Here is a 19,594-nt window from a genome sequence, read left to right as displayed (position 1 = left end):
ACTGTGTGCCCAGCTGGAGCCAGCCCTGATGTCCCCCATCCGCCAACCCACAGGAATTCCCCCTCTAGTGCAGGTTCTGTCAGTCCTCCATTTTTTGGCAAGTGGCTCATTCCAGACAACAGTGGCCATGTCATCTGGAATGTCTCAGCCTATGTTTTTCAAAAATTTTGTCTAGAGTGTTGTCTGCCCTGACGAAACACATGCGGAGCTACATTGTATTCCCTGAGGAGGTTGATTTGGCCACTGTGAAGGGTGATTTTTATGCCCTTGGACATATCCCCAACATAATTGGTGCCATTGATGGGACCCATGTGGCTTTAGTACCCCCAAAAGACGATGAGCAGGTGTACAGAAACAGGAAAAGTTACCATTCTATGAACGTCCAGGTGGTCTGTTTGGCTGACCAGTACATCTCCCATGTAAATGCCAAGTTCCCTGGGTCAGTGCATGACGCGTATGTGATGCGTAATAGCAGCATCCCTTATGTGATGGAACAGCTACAGAGACAACGTGTGTGGCTAATTGGTGACTCTGGTTACCCCAACCTGCCTTGGCTATTGACCCCAGTGAGGAATCCCCGGACCAGGGCAGAGGAACGGTACAATGAGGCCCATGGGAGAACTAGGAGGATCATAGAAAGAACCTTTGGCCTCCTGAAGGCCAGGTTTAGGTGCCTGCATATGACAGGGGGATCCCTGATGTACTCACCAAAGAAGGTGTGCCAGATCATCGTGGCCTGCTGTATGCTTCACAATCTGGCATTGCGACGTCAGGTGCCTTTCCTGCAGGAGGATGGTCCAGATGGTGGTGTTGTGGCAGCTGTGGAGCCTGCGGAGAGTGAAGAGGAGGAAGACGAAGAGGACGACACAGACAACAGGGACAGAGTTATCCAACAGTATTTTCAGTAGCACACAGGTAAGAATCACCCACGCCATTTAACATTTACTGAAAGCCCCCTGCATCTTTACTTTGTGTATTTCCCCCCAGTTCTTTTAAACTGATGTTTGATTTTCCCTTCCCTTTTCAGTGCTGTATGACCCACTGCGTGACTTCTGCTTGGTTAGCCCATGGACTAATGCTTATTGACATCTGTATGTTGTCATCACAAAATTAACTGAACATTATTGATCAGTAATGTGTTATACATTTGTAAATAATACAGGCTGACTCCTGAATGATTTCAGTGCAATGAGTGATTTATTTTTAGTGCTAGATATTGGTACATGATATTAAAACGGTGATGGGTGAGGGTGGAGTTATGTCCATGGCAGAGTCCAGTTCTCAGTTTCACAGGTGCATTTTCCATATGCCTGTGGAAGGATGGAGCAGGGGCAGTTCAAGGTTGGACAGGGTGACAATGTGGGACAGTGGGATGACATCAGGGGGTATCTTATGCTGGCGGGGGTCTTGGCATCCTACTCTGTCTTCCTGTGAGATCTCAGGTTCCTCTTGCGGGGTGGTTGTTCTTCCGCAGGAGGTGGGGTTCTGGTGGCCCGTCGTTCTGTGGGGGCCTCCTGACCACTAGCGCCGGCGGAGGTGGTAGGCTGTTCCTGGTCCTGGCTAGTGACAGGGGCCCTTTGTGGTGCCACATAGTCCTGCAATGTGGTTTCTATCCGGTTGAGGGCCTGGACTATGGTCCCCATAGCGGTAGCGATGTTCCTGAGTTCATTGCTGAACCCCATGTACCGTTCCTCCTGCTGTGCCTGGATCTCGGTGAACCTGGCCAGTACCATCGCCATCGTCTCCTGGGAGTGATGGTATGCTCCCATGATGGTGGTGAGGGCCTCTTGGAGAGTCGGTTCCCTGGGCCTGTCCTCCCCCCCCTGTCGCACAGCAGCACTCCCAGTTGCCCTGTTTCCCCGGGCCTCTGTCCCCTGGACGGTGTGCCCACTACCACTGCCCCCAGGTCCCTGTTGTTGTTGGGGTGTTGGGTCAGCCTGGGTGCCCTGTAGTGGCGGACACACCGCTGCTTGACGCATCCTGGAGACAGAGGCATGGGCCCGCTGGGTGGGAGCTGTGCTGGTGTTCCCAGAGGGGGTTGGGTCTGCTGTGGCCTGGGTCTGTGTGTGGGGAACCGACTGTCCAGAGGTCCCCGATGGTCCGGGCTGGTCATCAGGTTCTAGGTCGACAGAGCTGCTGTCCTCACTGGGGGCCTGTTCTGGGGGTGGGATGGACAAATCTGGACCCTCCGTGGCGGTGTGTTGGCGTTCGGGCCCTGCAGGGGTAAAAGAGTATGGTTATTGTTTCTGTGTGTGCCATGGCGTGCATTTTGAGTGCCCTTGTCCCCCAGTGCTGGCATTCCCTTGTGGGAGGTGTTGTGAGGGTGGTGGGGGGGGGTGTATGGGTATGTGCAATGGTCATGCTTTGGTGGTGGCTGTCTATGGTTTGTGTTGGCATTCAGGGGTTGGTGTTGTTTAGGGTGGGTTGTGCTGGTGAGATATTGGCAGGGAGGTTGTGTGCTAGGGGGTTGAGATTGGGGGTGAGGGGGGGGGGTTGGCATGCTGGTGGTTGGGGGGGGGTGAAGTAGTTGAGATTCGACTTACCAGAGTCCATTCCTCCGTGTACTCCAGCGAGGCCATCAGGATGCAGGATGTTTACTACCTCTTGCTCCCATGCTGTGAATTGGGGTGGAGTGGGTGGGGGTCCGCCGCCAGTCTTCTGCACAGCGATGTTGTGTCGCAACACCATCGAGCGCACCTTCCCCCGTAGGTCGTTCCATCGCTTTCGGATGTCTTCCCGATTTCTGGGATGCTGTCCCACAGCGTTGACCCTGTCTACGATCCTTTGCCATAGCTCAGCCTTCCTTGCTATAGTGGTGTGCTGCACCTGTGTGCCGAAGAGCTGGGGCTCAACCCTTATAATTTCCTCCACCATGACCCTGAGTTCTTGGTCCGAGAACCTGGGGTGTCTTTGGGGTGCCATGGGGTGGTGTGGATGAGGTGTGGGGTGGTGTTTGTGGTGATGTGCGTGGTGATGTGTGGTGATGTGTGCGTAGATGTGGTGTGGGTGATGAAGTTGGGTTCCTGTGTGTTGGGGTTTTCGATTGCTGTGCTCGCTCTCTCTATCTCTATCTCTATCGCCTTCTCTCCGATTTCCAACTAGTGGGGGTTTGTGGGTGATGTGGGTGTGTGTTTTGTGGGTGATGTGGGTGATGTGTGGGAGTGTTGTTTGTATGTGTCTCAGGTGTGTGTATTTTACATTGTCCAACGTGGCTGTGTTTTGGAGCTGTGTGTGTATTTTGAGCGCAGCGGTGTGTACCGCCAATGGAATACCGCGGTTGAAAGACCGCCGCGTGGATTCGTGGGTCAGAATGGCATGGGTGTGTTTGTGTTGGCGTGACGGTGGAGGTTTGGTCATCTCCAGTTTTCCGCGGCCCGCTGATGAGGCGGCCTTCCTTGGATGTCAGGTTTTGGGCGGTTTCACAGCTGGTGGTCAGAATGACCGTGGCGGTTTACCGCGGCCGTGGCGGTAGAATGGCGGACTTCTGACCGGCGGTAAGGGCCTTTTACCGCCGAGGTCAGAATGACCCCCAAAAAAGTCTTTAAATGTATGATGTGTGTGTGTGCATGGTATGTGAAGTGAGCTTGTGTGAAAGGGAGTGTATGCATGAGCATGTATGTTTTTATGTGGGATTGTGGGATTATGAGTGATTGTGTATGTGTGAGAGAGAGAACGTCAATGTGTGAGAAAGTATAACTAAGTCAGAGTAAGAAGGAGTGAGAGAAGGTGAATCCGTGAGCCAGAGTGAGTGCAAGAGATTGAGTGAAATGAATGTGTTCAAGTGAGTGCCAAGCAGTGAGTTGGAGAAGTGAGAATGAGTGTAAGTGAATGTAAATGAAGTTGGGTGGGAATGTGTTGTTATGCTTGTAAGTCTTCTTTTATGCCTGGCATGCATCTTGGCTTATAGACGTACCCATGCAAAATGCTGACACTGGCATACTGGAGGTTATACTTGCATATGGGATACCCATGGCAAAATGATGGTGCTCGTACACTGGAGGAAAATCTTGGCAAGGGGCGCTCATGGTAAAATGCTGGCACTGGCATAGTGGATGAAAATATTGATATAGGAGGCACCAGCTGAAAAATGCTTGGGCTGGCACACTGAAGGAAATTCTTTGCATAACAGAGAACAACAGTGGTCTAATTCATGAGAAACTATGACACAATGGGCCTGATTACAACTTTGGAGGACGGTGTTAAACCGCCCCAAAAGTGGCGGATATACCACCTACCGTATTACGAGTTCCATAGGATATAATGGACTCGTAATACGGTAGGTGGTATATCCTCCACTTTTGGGACGGTTTAACATCGTCCTCCAAAGTTGTAATCAGGCCCAATGTTTTCCCAGACATAATAGACATAGGGGGTGATTCTAAGTCTGGCGGGCGGCGGAGGCCGCCCGCCAGACTTCCCCCACCAAAATGCCGCTCCGCGGTCGAAAGACCGCTGAGGGTATTTTGGGATTTGCCCTGGGCTGGCGGGCGACCGCCAAAAGGCCGCCCGCCAGCCCAGGGCAAATCAACCTTCCCACGATGACGCCGGCTCAGAATTGAGCCGGCGTAGTGGGAAGGTGCGACGGGTGCAGTGGCACCCGTCGCGTATTTCAGTGTCTGCAAAGCAGACACTGAAATACAAAGTGGGGCCCCCAGGGGCCCCGCGTCACCCCCTACCGCCATCCTGTTCCTGGCGGGAGACCCGCCAGGAACAGGATGGCGGTAGGGGGTGTCAGAATCCCCATGGCGGTGGAGCGCGCTCCGCCGCCATGGAGGATTCACAGGGGCAGCGGAAAACCGGCGGGAGACCGCCGGTTTTCCTTGTCTGACCGCGGCCGAACCGCCGCGGTCAGAATGCCCTGCGGGGCACCGCCGGTCTGTCAGCGGTGCTCCCGCCGACCCTGGCCCCGGCGGTCTCTGACCGCCGGGGTCAGAATGACCCCCATAATCCTTGACATAAGAGTAATCCATAGTACATGGATGGCAATATTGGCAAATATATGGCACATTATATGTAATGCTTGGCAGCAGCAGTGCCCATGACAAATCCCGGTCCTGTCAAGGTTCATTATATTGGTACATCATGAAAGGACTTGAATATTTAATGAGTGTCTTTTAAGAACCTATGGCTTTTTAGCAAATGTATATGAAAATTATACTTTAAAATGCATTATTAGAGCCTATTTCTTTCACTATTTTCTTAGAGGAGAGAATCCGATCTATCTTGCAAAACCCACTAGAAGATGTCAGACTCATGACATTCACTTGCTACAATTCAGGTAAATGTTCCCTTAAAATATCATGGGTCAAAGGTCATACAGTGTCACTTCCTGTGATGTCATTAACTTCAACGGGTGTCTGATGTCACTTCCACTATCCCTGGTATTTTGATGAATCGACATTCATGGATTCTGCATCCCACAAGGTGGTCTTATGCCTTTAAAGAAAACGTAAGGCGGCTTTGGAGGATGCTACCAGAGGGGCAAGGACTCAGGTCTGCTGTCCCTGTGGGCCTTGAAGCTGTCTGCTACATCACTTACCCAAAAAGACTGGGGTGCTCTTTGCTGGAGCAGTGGGTCTTCATGTTGCCTGTCAGCAAAATCCCTCATGATGCCTTGAAAGGGGCAAGACTATTGGGGAATTCTGCCTTGTGGGTGTGGAAAGACCAGTTGAGTGTGCATTGGCTCTTCTTTTTTTAAAGGACTCTAGGGTGGAGTTGGACTTCTCACCAAACATGTGAGACCCACCAAAGAACACATCTGTCAGAAATGCCTGGATATCACCAGCTTATTCCTTGTTTCCCATCCCCACGTGGCACTAGAGTACCAGACTAGTCCCGACTGCTCTGCCCAAAGAGTCAGTCGTGTCCAGGTCTGCCCTGGCCATCCTGAATCATCTGTGCTAAGTTGGGTTGGAATTCGTACAGGGCTACTGGAAAGATCTTTGCAACCATGTCCCATAATGCATTGGAGTACCTCCCCAACCAGAAGCTTGTGTTGACTAACCAAATGCAAGGCTGACTGAGGAGAACACTGATTCCCCAAATGTCTCAATTCTCTTTGACTCTCTTTCTGAGAAGGCATAGGGAATTCGTAGTGGAATCCTGAAACGCCAGGCTCTGTGGAGTAGGGTGTAGTGTCAAAAAGGCAGGATTACCTAGAGCAGGTCTGTGCCATTGTGCTACCTGACTGCTTACAGGCGGGCAGTAACAAGTTACAGCCCAGGTGCCCAGGTGGGGGCCAGTCAGGGTTTTGTTGAATGGCAACAAGGGTCTGTATGAGGTCTGCCCAAGCTGCAAAATGATGTGAGGACATTGGGTTTCACCTCAACAGATAAGAATTGTAAGTCCAAGATTCCAGCTGCCTGTCCGATGACCACAGCAAATGAGGCTCTATCTTCTGTTAAGGGACCAGGGGAGAGAACCCAACCCCATGTCAGGGGAAGTATATAGTCCATTGGCTCTTCTAGGTCCAAAGAGAAATTGTTTTCATATTACAGTGGATGGAAATTCATCTCCATCATCATTAAAAGAAGGCTGCATTTAGTTAGAATCTGATCTGAAAGGTAGTTGGAGTGCTGAAGTGCAACTCGTATACAAAGATGCTATAAACATGAACTGAAGGAGTGGGGCCTGTTAAAGATCATGACCTCGGCTGAAGTCAAGATGGATTTCTTTCTGAGTCAGACAGGGCAATTAGAATGGCATCCCTCTCCAACATCTGCAATTCATAACATGAAAATATTTGCAGAAGACATCTAATTAACTTTGACTGGTTCAAGGTTCGAAATCCACTTCTTTCTTCAATATTTCTCAAGATTTGTGTGGGTGCACTGTATCCCTAAAATCTTACACCTCAAAAAGAAGTCCACTAGTTGGGTGGATTAGGGACAGTGTTTCATGAGGCAATGTATCCCAGAGACAAGGTACAAAGCAGCTTTTTAAAAACACAGACCAGACAAATGAAAAAAGGGCTGACTCAAGAAGTGAGTTCTAGTGTGGAAATTAGGAAAACCATGAAGGCTTATTGCAAAGAATCAATATAGAGATAGTAAAATGCAGATGCAGCAAATCTCATTTAAATTCATAAAGTCATTGCCACAGTGCCATGAAGGCTTGCAGTAACAGGTCAATGCAGAATGGGCAAAATCATTATTATGCTAAGTTTCAAATTAGCAACAAAATCAGTAAGATATCAGGCACAATATGTAGTAGAAACAGAAAACGATCTGACTCACCCTCAAGGTACAGGGTTTATATGGCAAATTTCTCCATGTGGCAGGATGAAAATTGCAAATTCACTGTGGTGTGAGCAAAGAAATACATTTGCAAAAAATCAGAATACAGATTTTAAAAATTGGCATACAACCTTCCCACTTAAGGACAAACCAACTACATGAATATTGATTGATTCAGCTCTTTTGACCTTCTTGTTACATAAACAATAGTGAACCGCTGTGAATGAATGTAAAACTGAGTGTGGGAGGAAGATCTTTGGAAAATATTACTGTTGTGAGTCTATACCAGAGAGCCTTCTTCAAGAACATTGCCATTCTGAAATATAGAAAATCCACATCTTACTTGACTACGTGCAGTGAAAAGATAAACAAACATGAAGATGATGAGACATCAATTTTAAACAAGATTGCGTCAATATCTAATTGAGGCCTAATTAGCAGAAAACATGCTTTAACGAATCATAACAAAATTGTTTCAATGGCAATAGCATCATATTAATACATATATATATATATATATATATATATATATATGTATATGTATATATATATATATATATATATATATGTGAAATCAAGTGTAAATTGATAACCTGCACATTATTAATAATGCATGTTCTTGGTTAATGCACAAAAGCTCCCTCTGCATCCCCCCTCTGTTGATTCTGCCATCACTAAAATCCCAAACTATTTATAAAACAGTCTGCATCACTTTCTGTCTCTAGCATCTTGATTCTTCCAACATCTTGAGTTGATTAAATACTCGATCTCTGGCATTATCCACCTCCATCTCGCATCTTTTCAGTTGTACATCATCTTTTTCTCTTTGCACTCACATTTAAAAATAGTAATTTATAAAATAAAACAAGAGAAACAGACAAATTTTCCAAATTACAATAATAATTACAGGGGTTAGTATAACCCTTAGCATTTGCCTACACAAGCTTGCAAACCACTCACTAACCTTACTAAAAGCCTTTCCAATCTCACCTACCTAGGAACCTACTGATTCCTCAAAAGCTTCGACTTCACGAGAAACATTAGTGATGATAGTTACAGATGACTCAATAAGCTTACAGTTATCTGGGCTGAAGATGCAGCATTCTCTCACCTTCAAAACCCTGCAAACACCACCTTCCTCTGCAAGAAGGATATTAGCGATATGTGGTTTGGTATAATCATGGCCGGCATAGTAATTAGCTCATTATTTATCTCAGTTAATCCACCAGCAGTGTTAGCTTCAATTCAACCCACAATTGTAGACGATCTTCTAATTTTCACATCATTCATCACTACTCCAATAGATGGAATCATAGCTCCTAATAAGTCCAGCACAATTTGCCAAAAACCCTTGTTTCAGCCTTTTCAAATGAACATCACTCATCTCATTCACTTAGTAAACCTGAGGGATTACTAAAGCCAGGAAGCGGGAACCAACCCAAATACAAGATAGGGTAAACTAAGCAGTCTTATTACACACATATTAAATTACCATAAATTCTGGCTCTTCACCAATCAGTAATTCACCATTAACAACATAACTTCTTCCACATTCACTCTTTCCCACAAACTCTATTCATCTAACATGTGGATTCATGACGCACCATACACAATTCACCCTTTCTCTTATGCATCATTTTCACCCATGGATGCAATTTCAAAGTCCTAAATTTCTTTACTACCTTAATCTGTTTTCTAATTTTCCTTAGATTCTTTCCATCTTTCAAAATGTTTACTCTCCGCTCATTAGACTCTTGAATAAATGCACACTCATCTTTACTCAAACTGCATGCATATTCCTATTTGGTGATTTTATTGTTCTGGTTAGGTTGTTCAACTATTTTTAAATATTTATTTAAGTCATTGAACACCCAGAATCTTTAGAAACAACAAGATCTTCCAGGAAAGCATTTAAATACAACAGGTATAGCAACAGAAACTCTTGCTTATTAAATATGCTACAAAATATAGGGCATTGGCAGTTAATAATAAGTTGATAAGCCACCTACAGAAGGGAGAAAAGTGCAGACAAAACAATTTCTAACTTCCAGGATATCTATATATTCTTTCAACAGGTTTGCATAAATGTTGTTCTCACAGTTACTTACTAATCTTCCCCATGTGTCAGTGTGACATGTTTAATTCTATGCAGGGGTTGCTTCCAGTATTTTGGGCACATATTTTGGATTTTTCTACACCACCCCGCCCCCCCCCCCTGGGCAGATCGGCAATATTTTTAGGCCCGTCTATGGAAAAGTGTCTGTGTGAACTGGAGTTCAGCTGATGGTCTGCGTGTACTGCCGTTTGGATGGCTGTGTGTGTACTGGCACTTGGCTGGCTGTGTATGTACACTGCTGTTCGCCTCGCAGTGTGTGTGTACTGGTGCTGTGTGTGGACTGGAACTTGGCTGGCAGTGTGCATTGGTGCTGGGCTGGTGGTAAGTTTGAACTGGGGATTTTGCAGGCAGTGTGTGCCGACTGGCTCCTGGTTGATGTTGTGCGTTGACTGCCTTCTGGCTAGCGATGTATTTGGCTGGCATTAGGATGGTGATAGGCAGACTTCATAGTATTTTATGATGTTAACTGTTTTATTTCTTATCATTTGCATTTGTGAACATAATGTTTTATTTCTCATTTTTGTTCTAGTGCAAAGCTTTTAATTTCCTTTGCTGTGTCTCCTGCTTGTAGTTTTGGCACTGGTCGAGCTGCAGTTTATGTAGTTGAATGTGTATGGTAAGAAAAAAAAATATCTGTACTGTTTACTCCAAATGAGTATCTTTGCTCTGCATGAATGTGTTTTTTTGTAAATTGTTTAATAGCAGCATATTGAGCTTCTGTTTTACTCTGTGTGAAACTGTCCTTGTATTTGTGCAAGATGTGTATTGTGTTGTCTTGTGCATAATTTACTTTTGTTTTTCCTTACTTGTGGGATATTGTTGGTGCTTGCTGTGTCTGTGCAGAGTAGGTGCAGGTGATCCTGACTCTAGCCGCTTCGGGCACAACAGTGGTATTGTTTTTGAGTATATAGCTCTTTGTGTGCTTCAAATTAATTGAATTTTCCTCCCATTTAACTATATGCCAGTAGTTTTACTTTCTGTTTGATAAAGCCACACTTATGTTTATTTCTTGTTTTACACATGTTTACTTATTTGTTGTGTTACTTTTATTAGTAAAGATAATGGGTAGCCACAGGATTACTACTCAGCAGGTTGTTAGTTTGCTTTTCAAATCATCCTCTGACCATACTCCTGAGACTCTGCATCTGAGGCAGAGAAGGAAGTCCAAGATTCTGGCAGTGAATTTTCTGTCAGAGAGAAATCATTTTATGATGCAGCCATTCTCAGTGTGAAAGAATTGTCTCTTAAAGTGGAGGACAATGATATGCCAATAGTGCGGCAGGAAGTATATGGATTACAGCCTTGGGCTGAAAGGCTTCCAATTGGAATTGCTGAACTCTGGGTTGCCCCAAACATGGTGCAGCCTATATTGCCTGCCTTTACTAGTGCTGCAGTGTGTAGCGTGAATACTGATAACTTTTTGCCTCTACATTTTTTTCAGTTGTTTATGGACGATCTAATTTTGGATGACATTGTTGACCAGAATAATTTGTATGTTGAACAGTATTTGAGGGATAACAATGCCAGACTTAAGCTCTAGTGTAGAGCTAGCCAGTGGACTCCCACAAATTTGGATGAGTTGAAAAGGATTTGGGGTTTAACTTTTTTGATGGGCTTGATAAGGAAGCTGTTGTTGTCTTCATAATGGTCTACTAGCGCTTTGATGGCAATGGCTATATTTCCTGAAACCATTAGGCGTGATCGGTATTTGCTTCTTTTTCGGATGCTGCATTTACCATGAGATCACCCTCACTGTGACTGTCTCTTCAGCATTCCGCCTGTCCTTGATCACTTTGTAGATCGCTTTTCAGAGATCTGTGGTCCAGGCAAAGAAATAGCTGTGGATGAGACTTTGGTCCAGTTCAAGAGCTGTTTGTTTTTCTGGCTGTACATTCCTAGCAAGAGAGCACGTTATGGAATTAAGATGTGTAGGAAGTTGTCTCTGTATATACTATTTCAAAGTAAGAAATAGCGTGCACAGAGTCCAAGGGTTCCCCTTAGAGGTAAGATAGTGGCAAAAAGAGGTAATTCTAATGCTCTATTTTGTGGTAGTGTGGTTGAGCAGCAGGCTTATCAGAGGGTAGTGTTAAGCATTTGTTGTATACACACACGGGCAATAAATAAGGAACACACACTCAAAGACTTATTCCAGGCCAATAGGTAGAAAAATATATTTTCTTAGTTTATTTTAAGAACCACAGGTTCACGATTTACAAGTAATGCTTCAAATGAAAGGTAGTTCACACAGGTATTCTAGGAACTTTGCATAATCACAATATCATGTACAGTTTTGACACAAAAGGCAATAAGCTATTTTAAAAGTGGACACTGCAAAAATCAACAGTTCCTGGAGGACGTAAGTAGAGGTTAAGTTCACAGGTAAGTACAACACTTACAGGGTTCAAAGTTGGGTCCAAGGTAGCCCACCATTGGGGGTTCAAGGCGACCCCAAAGTTACCACAGCAGCAGCTCAGGGCCGGTCAGGTGCAGAGGTCAAAGAGGTGCCCAAAACACATAGGCTTCAATGGAGAACAGGGGTGCCCCGGTTTCAGTCTGCCAGCAGGTAAGTACCCGCGTCCTCAGGGGGCAGACCAGGGTTTTTTTATAGGGCACCGGGGGGGACACAAGCAGGCATAGAAAGTACACCCTCAGCGGCACAGGGGCGGCCGGGTGCAGAGTGCAAACAGGTGTCGGGTTTTGTATAGAAAGCAATGGGGAGACCAGGTGGTCTCTTCAACGATGCAGGCACAGGGGGGGCTCCTCAGGGTAGCCATCACCTGGGCAAGGCAGAGGGTCGCCTGGGGGTCACTCCTGCACTGGAGTTCGGTTCCTTCAGGTCCTGGGGGCTGCAGGTGCAGTGTTGGTTCCAGGCGTCGGGTCCCTTGTTACAGGCAGTCGCGGTCAGGGGGAGCCTCTGGATTTCCTCTGCAGGCGTCGCTGTGGAGGTTCAGGGGGGTCGTCTCTGGCTACTCACAGGCTTGCAGTCGCCGGGGAGTCCTCCCTGTAGTGTTGGTTTTCCGCAGGTCGAATCGGGGGCATCGGGTGCAGAGTGGAAAGTCTCACGCTTCCGGCGGGAAACCTAAAGTCTTTAAAGTTGTTTCTTTGTTGCAAGAAAGTTACATATTGTTGAACAGGGCTGCTGTTCACGAGAGTTTCTTGGTCCTTGGTTGCAGGGCAGTCCTCTGAGGCTTCAGAAGTCGCTGGTCCCTGTTGGATGCGTCGCTGTTGCAGTTTTCTTCAAAGTTGGGAGACAGGCCAGTAGGGCTGGGGCCAAAGCAGTTGTCGTCTCCGTCTTCACTGCAGGGCTTCAGGTCAGCAGTCCTTCTTCTTGTTAAGGTTGCAGGAATCTAGTTTCCTAGGATATGGGGAGCCCCTAAATACTGAATTTAGGGGTGTGTTTAGGTCTGGGAGGGCAGTAGCCAATGGCTAATGACCTGGAGGGTGGCTACACCCTCTTTGTGCCTCCTCCCTGTGGGGAGGGGGGCACATCCCTAATCCTATTGGGGAAATCCTCCATTCACAAGATGGAGGATTTCTAAAAGTAAGGGTCACCTCAGCTCAGGACACCTTAGGGACTGTCCTGGCTGGTGGGTGACTCCTCCTTGTTTTCCTAATTATCTCCTCCAGCATTGCTGCCAAAAGTGGGGGCAGTGGCCGGATGGGAGGGCATCTCCACTAGCTGGGATTCCCTGTGGCGCTGTAACAAAGGGGGTGAGCCTTTGAGGCTCACCGCCAGGTGTTACAGTTCCTGTAGGGGGAGGTGAGAAGCACCTCCACCCAGTACAGGCTTTGTTCCTGGCCACAGAGTGACAAAGGCACTCTCCCCATGTGGCCAGCAAAATGTCTGGTGTGTGGCAGGCTAGCAAAAACTAGTCAGCCTACACTGGAAGTCGGGTATGTTTTCAGGGGGCGTCTCTAAGATGCCCTCTGGGTGTATTTTACAATAAATTGTACACTGGCATCAGTGTGCATTTATTGTGCTGAGAAGTTTGATACCAAACTTCCCAGTTTTCAGTGTAGCCGTTATGGAACTGTGGAGTTCGTGTTTGACAAACTCCCAGACCATATACTCTTATGGATACCCTGCACTTACAATGCCTAGGGTTTTGCTTAGACACTGTAGGGGCATAGTGCACATGCACATATGCCCTCATTTGTGGTATAGTGCCCCCTGCCTTAGGGCTGTAAGGCCTGCTAGAGGGGTGACTTACCTATGCCACAGGCAGAGTGAGGTTGGCATGGCCCTCTGAGGGGAGTGCCATGTTGACTTAGTCATTTTCTCCCCACCAGCACACACAAGCTGTGAAGCAGTGTGCATGTGCTGAGTGAGGGGTCTCTACGGTGGCATAAGACATGATGCAGCCTTTAGAGACCTTCCCTGGCATCAGGGCCCTTGGTACCAGGGGTACCAGTTACAAGGGACTTACCTGGGTGCCAGTGTGTGCAAATTGTGGAGACAAAGGTACAGTTTAGGGAAAGAACACTGGTGCTGGGGCCTGGTTAGCAGGGTCCTAGCACACTTTCAAGTCATAACTCGGGTCAAGGGGGATAAATGTCGGCAAAATCGCGGCCGCGCAGACTGTGGTGAGCGCGTCTTTTGCAATCGAGGCTGTTTTTATCGATCTTTTTAGCTAAAAGCTCCTGTCATTCATGTTTTTTAAATGTCCTGTTTGAATTTGAATTTGCACTTAACAATTCATTGTTTTTTAATATAAAATTGAAACTTTGAGCTTGCATGACTGTTTTAAAAGTGTTGGAAGCTTACGAAGTTTAGAAAAGCTTTTTCACGGCGGAATTGACTCATTTACTGGGGAGGGACTGGGACAATCAAGGTCTTCAAAACATTGGGGGCAGGAAGTTGGGCCGGTTAAAGCCCACTTCCGGTTTTCACTGCACAACTGCGGTTTGCAGTCTAGTGGTCGGGTCAAGGGGGATAAATGTCGGCAAAATCGTGGCCGCGCCGCTGGCGTGCCAAAGGCAAGCCCGTCTGCGCCCGTCCGCGCCAAAACGGGCCAGAGGGCCAGGAACCTGGTTTCTGGTTCTGGAAATTTGAGTTACACTATGGATGAACTCAAGAAGTTGGCGGGCCCGCGCTGTACCTACACGCTGACCACGCATACTGCGTGCGCCTGGAGGTGCACGCAGTGCAATTGGATGGTGCCTATGCCATCTTTGATGGGTAAGCAGGCAACCCAGGGAGTTCGGGCCACAGGTGTGAATAATATTGAACAAGCTCTGGGGGGAATTGTAAAGGATGGCAGAGCGGGGGGCCCTTTTGCTCTTATAAATGCTAGATCCCTCCCTAAACACAAATTTTAAATTAATGAGCTCATCCGCACCCTTAACATAGACTGTCTTTTTATAACAGAAACTTGGGCAAGGCCTGATTCGGATCCCGATTTTATCGAAGCAACCCCTATTGGCTACTCCTACAGGGTGGACAGGAATACAGGCAGAGGAGGAGGCCTAGCCATTATCTGTAGGTCTGAGCTCACTTGTACTTGGAATAATGCGAGTTACACTACAGAGGTCTGTGAAGCTATGGCCTTTAAATTGCTCCGTGATACATCTTTAGTCTGGGAAGGCCTTCTAATTTATCGCCCCCCTGGCCCTGTTGCTAAGTTTCTTTCGATCTGGCCCTCTGTACTGGAACCTTTAATCATGGCCCCTAAAGCCATTATTTTGGGAGATTTTAACATTCATTTTGACAATACTCGTGATTTGTTGGCTGCGGAATTTCTCAGCCTTATGGGGGCACTAGATTGGGTTTTAAAGGATGGGATGGCCACGCATAGAGCTGGTCATACCCTTGATGGGATTTTCACTCGTCCTGAAGAATCACTTTATCTCTCTACTACCCCATTAGAATGGACAGATCACGCCCTTTTGACATTTAAATTTCTGGCCAAACAGCAGCCCTTAATAGCTACTCCCCATGAAAAACGGATAAGATCCTGGAGAAAAATTGAAGTAGAACCACTGACAGCGGCACTTCTACTTAACTGGAATGAGCCCAAGCTGTCCAGGCTGCCTCCACTTGCTAGATTTAATCTAGGTATTGAACAAGCAATGGACACGCTAGCACCCGTAAGAATCTTTGCTTCTCGCATTAGGAAGAAACCTAATCAACCCTGGTTTTCCCAAGCCCTTAAATCCCTGGAGAGGATATACAGGCAGAAAGAGCGCTGTTGGAAACTCAGCCCTGGTGAAGTCGAGAGGGCGGATCTTAAGCTTGCACTCCACAATTACAAAAAAGCCTGTTAGGTAGCCAAATCGGTCTATTTCACATGCAAAATTAATGAAGCAGCTAACTCTTCCAGAGAACTATTTAGAACTGTCAACATTCTTACCACCCCGTCAGGTTCACCCAGAGTAGAAAATTCCCAAGATTTCTGTAACAAAGTAGCTAAATTTTTTGAATGTAAGGTGCTAGACATTTACTCCAGCTTTAGGCTGGAGGAGACATTAACTAGCCCATCCCCATGACTGACTGCTCTTCCGCACCCTGAGGGAACTACCAACGGGGCGCCAGACGACCCATTTTTACTCTCTAACTTTAAGATGCCCTCTTCGGAGGCTCTGTTTAAACTGCTCCGGGAAGGCAAATCGGGCTCCCCCATGGATCCCTGCCCCCCGGCTATTTTCCAACTAGTACCAGAGCTAGTGGTTTCTATGTTGGCCCCTATTTTTCAGGAAGTGCTAGCATCGGGTCTTTACCCTAGGGTTTGGAAAGAAGCTACTATCATTCCGCTAAAAAAGAAAGCAGCGGGTAAACCTGATGACTTGACGAATTTACGTCCTAAAGCCCTTCTCCCCTATGCGGCCAAAATTCTGGAAAAGCACCTTAATAATGAATTGGTGGATTTCCTGTTGGGTTCTAAAGGCTTGGACAACTCGCAACATGGTTTTCGGAAAGCCCACAGTACTGAATCTGCTCTCATTGCATCATCTGACACTATACGTAGACTGGTGGATAAGGGGCAGGGGGCCTTTCTGGTGCTATTGGACTTGTCGGCAGCTTTTGACACCATTGCTCCCCATATCCTGCTAGACCGCCTATATCAGGTAGGCATTAGAGACCAGGCTCTCAAATTGATTGGATCTTTTTTATCTGACAGGTGGGCCACAGTTAGCTGTGGTGATTTTAGGTCTCTCTCCTATCTTTTGCCGTGTGGGGTTCCTCAGGGCTCTTCTTTGAGCCCGATGTTATTTAACTTGTACGTGGCACCACTGGCGGAGTTGGTTCGTTCTTTTGGCTTCATTCCTACCTCTTATGCTGACGATACTCAAATCATTATCCCTATTGATAATGATCTTGAAGAAGTGGCTATTCGCTTCAACGCCTGTATGAAGGCAGTCAGTCACTGGATGAAGTCCAACTGGTTGAAACTCAACTGCGAAAAAAACGAGATTTTGTGCTTCGGAATTGACAGGGTACATTGGACCTCTAGCTGGTGGCCGGAAGAGTGTGGGACGCTTCCTGTTCCACGGTCTCACTCAAGAAATTTAGGAGTAGTATTCGATGAGCAATTGTCATTTAAACCTCAGGTTAATTTGATAATTAAGTCCTGTTTGTGGACAATGAAGAAATTAAAAAAAATTCTCCCTTTTATTCCTCAGACCAGTAGAACCACCGTCATTTTGGCTCTGGTCATTTCCAGATTGGATTATGGGAATGCGCTTTTACTTAATCTGAATAAAGAATCTCTGCACAGACTTCAGCTGATGCAGAATACTGCGGCCAGGCTGCTACTAAAATTGCCTCGTGGGGCCTCTGTTAAGAGGGGCCTTAAAGATCTACAATGGCTTCCGATCATCCATCGGCTTTCTTTTAAGGCTCTCTGCATCACTCACAAAGCGGCTCATGGGATTGGGCCTACAACACTAACCACCAAGCTGAAATGGCATAAGCCTAATCGCTTGTTGCGTTCGGCCGGTGCCTAACAAATTCAAATAGCCCGTACTAAGAAAGTAAAATGGGGAGATAGAGCTTTTACTATCGCAGCTGCTAAAATTTGGAACTCTCTACCACTGATTATAAGGCAAGAACACAATCATTTAACTTTCAGGAAACTGGTCAAGACCTGGCTGTTTCCTCAATAAGTTTGGGAGCTCCTCTGCTTAGCTCTTTATTGCCTCACCCAGTTAGCGCTTCGATGCCCGAGGGCCGGAATGCGCTTTATAAATGCTCAATACAATACAATACAATAACTTAGCATCAGCAAAGGCAAAAAGTCAGGGGGTAATCATGCCAAGGAAGCATTTCCTTACACAATGTATATGGTGACTGAGAGTAGTACTAGAAATGTCAGGGTGTACACTGGTAGAGATTCCCCTAATGACCCCCTTGGTTGTCCGTCCAACTTTTGGAGTCAGTGAGAAAACTGTGTGGGAACTCGGTAGGAGACTTTTTAACAAAGGGCACCATTTATACATAGGTAACGTCAACACTGGTATGCAATTGTTCAAGGATTTGCTCAAAGTAGCCACTGTTGCATGTCGCACAGTCCACTCTAGCCATAAAGGTTACCTGGAAGAGCTTACTTGTAAAAAAAAAAAAACAGAGCTGTGAACATTTCAGACAGAAGAGATGTCTACATGCTGACTACCATTAATGATGAAAGTACTGCACATGTGACTGTTTGGGGTCAGGTTGATAATGTGAGCAAGCCTATGTGCATTTTAGACTGCAGTAAGCACGTGGGTGGTGTAGGAAAGTCCTCCTTTTTGCCCTGGTCACCCCCAAACGTTTTGGACAGGTACTGGTGGTTACTGACTCTTGGCTGTGCCCTGGGTACTGCTTACCAGTCCCAGGGCCAGTGCTCTGTATAATGTCCCTAGTATATGGTAGGGCATTGAGGTTTAGGGACCACAGCATAGGTAGTGCCCCCATAGGTGCACTGCTGAGGTGCCCAGTATCATTTTAAAGGCAGGCCTGCCTTGCTGGCTGCTTTTCAATTAAAGTTACATGCAAATTCGACTTTGGAATTAAAAGTAGTTCCAAAGTCTTAAACTACCTTATTTTTACATATAAGTCACCCCTAAGTTGTGCCCTATGTGCCCCTAGGGCTGGGTGACCTGTAACTATAAGCAGGGACCTTATAAAAATAGTTTTATAAGCCCTGGTGAGGTAAAACAGCCAAATTTGTTTGTCCCTCATTATAGTGAATGGACTCCATAAGCTAGAATGGGGAGACTTATTTTTTATTTTAAAAGTCCCCTTAAGTAACAGATACAAAGAGTTTGGTATCAAATAATTGTTATAATAAATCCCACAACTGAATACTGAATACTGATAACTTTTTCCCTATACATTTTTTTCAGTTGTTTATGGACGATCAAATTTTGGATGACATTGTTGACAAGAATAATGTGTACGTTGAACAGTATTTGAGGGATAACAATGCCAGACTTAAGCTCCAGTCTAGAGCTAGCCACTGGACTCCCACAAATCTGGATGAGTTGAAAAAGTTTTTGGGTTTAACTTTTTTGATGGGCTTGATGAGGAAGCTGTTGTTGTCTTTATAATGGTCTATTAGCGCTTTGATGGCAATGGCTATATTTCCTGAAACCATTAGGCGTGATCGGTATTTGCTTCTTTTTCAGATGCTGCATTTACTATGAGATCAGCCTCATTGTGACTGTCTCTTCAGCATTCGGCCTGTCCTTGATCCCTTTGTAGATCGCTTTTCAGAGATCTGTGTTCCAGGCAAAGAAATAGCTGTGGATGAGACTTTGATCCAGTTCAAGAGCTGTTTGTTTTTCTGGCAGTACATTCCTAGCAAGAGAGCACATTATGGAATTAAAATGTGTAGGAAGTTGTCTCTGTATATACTATTTCAAAGTAAGAAATAGTGTGCACAGAGTCCAAGGGTTCCCTTAGAGGTAAGATTGTGGCAAAAAGAGGTAATTCTAATGCTCTATTTTGTGGTAGTGTGGTCGAGCAGTAGGCTTATCAGAGGGTAGTGTTAAGCATTTGTTGTACACACACAGGCAATAAATGAGGAACACACACTCAAAGACTTATTCCAGGCAATAGGTTTTTTTAGATAGAAAAATATATTTTCTTAGTTTATTTTAAGAACCACAGGTTCAAGATTTACAATACTTCAAATGAAAGGTAGTTCACACAGGTATTCTAGGAACTTTGAATAATCACAATATCATGTACAGTTTTGACAAAAATGGCAATAAGCTATTTTGAAAGTGGACACTGCAAAAATCAACAGTTCCTGGGGGAGGT

Source organism: Pleurodeles waltl, chromosome 5 (genome assembly GCF_031143425.1).
Source record: "Pleurodeles waltl isolate 20211129_DDA chromosome 5, aPleWal1.hap1.20221129, whole genome shotgun sequence".
Lineage (NCBI taxonomy): Eukaryota > Metazoa > Chordata > Amphibia > Caudata > Salamandridae > Pleurodeles > Pleurodeles waltl.
Note: the sequence above shows the minus strand (reverse complement) of the source record.